Below are 3994 nucleotides of genomic sequence, written 5' to 3'. Positions count from 1 at the left end.
TCCATCTCATGATTGAGTTCAACACAGATTACCAAAAGCTTTGCATGACAAGCAGAAACGATGATCATATCCGCAAGTGGGTAAATCTCATGGAGAAGCGGATTATAAACTTAGAGATGACTTCTTTCACATCCAAAGGGACATTGTGATGATCATCATGAAAGAAGTCGTCGATGAGAAGGGGATGTTCCACCACGGCCCTATATCGTGATCTGACGTCCCAACCCGCATAGGCATGCAACTTCATGACCTCATGCTATTCAAGAAGCTAGGGTCCATCCTTGATGATATGGAAGGATGAAATTTCTAGTGATTTACGATGCCGATGACGATGATATGTGTCGGTTGAACTTCTATACTTTCTATAGCGATGGAACTTTGTGATGTCCACGGTCCCTGTCGAACTTGCATAATGCTACTTTGTTAGTTTGGGTACGATGACATGTGTACCTCTAGTTAATTAGTTTGCGTACTATACGTTGCATCTAGTTGCTAACCTTTTCTTTTTCGTGTTGCTCTAGTATATTTTGTTGCATATGATCGTACATTCTCTTGATGAAGATGCATCTCTAACAGGTACCTAGATTCTTGATGGTGAAGAAGCACTGCTATGTCATGTACAAAGTGTCGACGTCCTGGGAACGGGGGTACCCAGACTTCCCTGCCTGTGGCCTAGGGCGTGGCTCCACCAGCGGTCTGGTATGACCCATCTTCACCAGCAACCACTCAAGACCCTCGCGAGGGGCCAAGCCTCGCGAGGCCGACGATGCCAAGACCTCCTCCCGGGCGGCCTCCCTAGGCTAGCTCCCCAGGAGCGGAGATATCTATGCAAGGGGCACCTCACGAGGTTCACGTGACATGAGCCATGAAGACCAAGGCCAGGCGGGCGCCAGCGGGCGCAGAGTGCTAGTTTCCTCTTTGGTGCTAAAGAGGCAAGCACAGGCGAGGAGTCCCGAGGCATCAGGCAAAGGTTTTCATATCGGTGCAACGAGACCAAGGCGAGCAGGATGGCAGGACGGAGGTCACCGCAGAGCCCACGGTGGTGTCACCACCAGAGCCTTTGGTAGGCGAAGACCACCTTTTGTCAGGACTAGTAAGATGCCCGTGCTACGCTACGGGGTAAGAAATGATCAATATAACATTTGTTTACTTATTAAGTTATAATTAAGATACCCGTGCATCGCCACGGAACATTTTTTTTACTTTACTCGACATCTATCAAAGTGACCTTATATTGTTAATAGGCCCACAACTGGATATATGGTTTCCAATCGATAACCCCTTGGTCCAAGACAAATATTTTCTCCTTCATTTTCACCTTGCAAGAAGACTTGGTATTCTTCCTACTCGGGTTTCTCAACGCTTACTTTATCCTAATACTGAGTGGCAGAGAGCATGAGGCAAATAGAAATCCATCCACACTCATTTGGTGATTATGATTATACCCGACCAACTTTATCTCCGAGTCCAAATCAATCTATCTCTCCAGCTCCTCTTTTCTTAGCATGGGCTTCACCTGCAGTCTGCACCATTCTCCGCTAGAAAATGTGACACATTAAGCATCTCAGTTATACTGCGTACCTAACTTTAGTATCAATAATGGAAGAACAACAATGCAGAAATATCAATACTAGTCCCCGCAAATATGCGCAATGGAAGTACGGTGACTACTATCCTTCGGCTCAAGTCGATGGGCTCAACATGTTAGCACATTATCTCATTCCTCCACCTGCCCATGTCGAGTCATCTGATCATCTATGCTTGTCTATGAGGTATGAGCATTATATGATGCACCATGCCATCCATGGAAAAAATGTAATGCCAATGGTAAATCACGCATCCGAAAAATTGATGTTGCAACATTCTAAACCACTTTCATGATTTGAAAAAAAACACAAGTACCTTAAAGCATATAACACAACCTACAATACATGCAGTCCAGGCACACGACCCTGTCCCAAAAGTTGTGTCTTTCGCCTTAGCTCTAGAACCTGCTCCACGCAAGACAATGGTGAATCCTCTCAACGCATTACAAGTTTACAACAGCACACACATGGCGCATCCAGCAGCCGGACTCCTCCCAATATTTGTTATTGTTGGCTTGCTCATGGCGTGCGCTGACATTTTTCCCTCAAAAGTAAAAAATAAACATTTACACACTCATGCCGTCACGCGAAGACACCAGAACCAGCTGAAAACTTGAATAAAAGACCTCCAAACAAAGAAGAATAGAACCACATCCCTGGAGGCCCCAAAGAGAGCCCGCACGCCTCTGGCCGCCGCCACTGAGATGACCGTGGACGAATCCATTTGTGAGCAGGAGAAGCGCCTGGCAATAATCTGGGTTGTGATACGGAACATAAGTCAACATGAACGGAGGCACCAAACTGATGAAGGCCATCAGTCGGGGAGGACCCACCCTGCGCTCCACCGCCTCTGGATCTCCTCCGGCGAGAAGGGCCACCAGATCCTCTGTCCAGCTAGCTACAAACTGGTCTCCAGAACAGCCGCCTCTATAAGTCGCCGCAAACCAAATCTTAGGCGGCCATCACCGCCACAACACCTCTACAACTACTCACACACCCCGTCGGGAGCTCTAGTGCGTGAACCACCAAGGCGGGGACAGGGCTGGAGGAAAAAATACCAGAGTCGATGGTGTAACTGCCGCCTCAGCAGAACCGCCAGACCACACAGGCCCATAGGCTCCTCGCCATCGCCGGCGAGATGGGGTAGGAGCCAGGACCGCTTTATTGGACGCGACGCGCCGCCACCATCCGAGCGCCGCCCAACCAACCCGTATCTACACGCAGGCGGAGTGCTAGAGCTCCCCCACGCCTCACGAGGTCAGATGGTCATCGGAGGCGAAGAGGAGCGACGAGATCGTCGGTGGAAGAACTGAAGTCGCCTCCCGGTTGCTTCCTTTTCACCTTTATACTGTAGCAGGGGGAGGAGAGAATCACCCGGCTGAAGTGGGTTGCCTCCTGTACGTTGGATGAAGATCTGATGGTCTAAACTGATGGATGGCAGGCACACCATCACCACCAACTGAGAATTTTATAGTAGTAGAGATAACTTGTACTAGTTGTCCCCCTTCAAACTGGCCGTTGTGGGATCCCTTCCCGCCTAATATTTGGGAAGAGGACTAGGGCCTCTATAAATAGGACTAGCCACCACCATAGAGGAGAGGAACTAGACCATCCACACACACACGAGCTCATCAAGCTCAAGAACACCTCTCCTTAGGTGTCTGTTCATCCCTTGTACTTGTTCATCCTCAGCCTACAAGGCAATCCACCACACCACATTGGAGTACGGTATTATACCACAACGGTGGCTCGAACCAGTATAAACCCTTGTGTCCCTTGTTCTTTGGGTTCGGCGAGCTAGGCTTAGAGATCATTGCGAGAGTGGGCTCGCGGGGGAGAGAGATCTTCGTGCGCACCCCAGTGTTCGAACCTTAAGGGTTTGTCGGAACCCCAATCCAACATTTAGCGCGCCCGGTAGGGGTGCGCAGAAGCCTTTTCTTCCGCCAATCCGCGTTCCACTGCTCCATTGCATCCATGTCTGACGCTCGCCGAGCCCGTGCTGAGTGCCGCGCCACCCTCGCCGCCTGCATCGCTCAGACGGTGCCCGTTCATGGACCCCCCCGCCGTTCTCCATCACTTGCCACCAACGCCATCACTGGCCCGACAGCGAACGAGCAGCAGGCCTCATCGCTGCACCCCTCTGTGTGGTAGGACGGACACACAGCCACCCCGTCACTGACTCGGGCCGGCTCGTCATCCCACGCTCGACGCGCGCCCACGGACGCGCAGGCCGCACTGCTCATGGCACGTGAGCTCCTGCGTTACCACCCGGTCGACGAGCTCTCCGACGACTAGCTCGGCCGCATCGCCGAGCTCGTTAGTGCCACTGGGGGCTCTCCTGCACCGTCCCTTTCGCTACCTCGACCACCTCCAGCGGCGGGCGATGTTGCCCACGGAGCGCCTCCACC

At 51.5% G+C, this 3994-nt stretch overlaps 1 long non-coding RNA gene across 1 annotated transcript; it reads right to left on the bottom strand.

Annotated features, from left to right (window-relative positions):
• Positions 1-1848: 1848 nt before the first annotated feature.
• Positions 1849-3304, bottom strand: LOC125552732 (uncharacterized). Its single transcript, XR_007303765.2, has 2 exons — positions 2420-3304; positions 1849-2340 (listed from the first exon to the last, which is right to left on the bottom strand). It is a non-coding gene; the product is annotated as an uncharacterized LOC125552732 (long non-coding RNA).
• Positions 3305-3994: the final 690 nt, after the last annotated feature.

This window comes from Triticum urartu, chromosome 1A (genome assembly GCF_056163025.1).
Source record: "Triticum urartu cultivar PI428250 chromosome 1A, HENAU_Tu73, whole genome shotgun sequence".
Lineage (NCBI taxonomy): Eukaryota > Viridiplantae > Streptophyta > Magnoliopsida > Poales > Poaceae > Triticum > Triticum urartu.
Note: the sequence above shows the minus strand (reverse complement) of the source record. Positions and strands in the feature narration are given on the sequence as shown.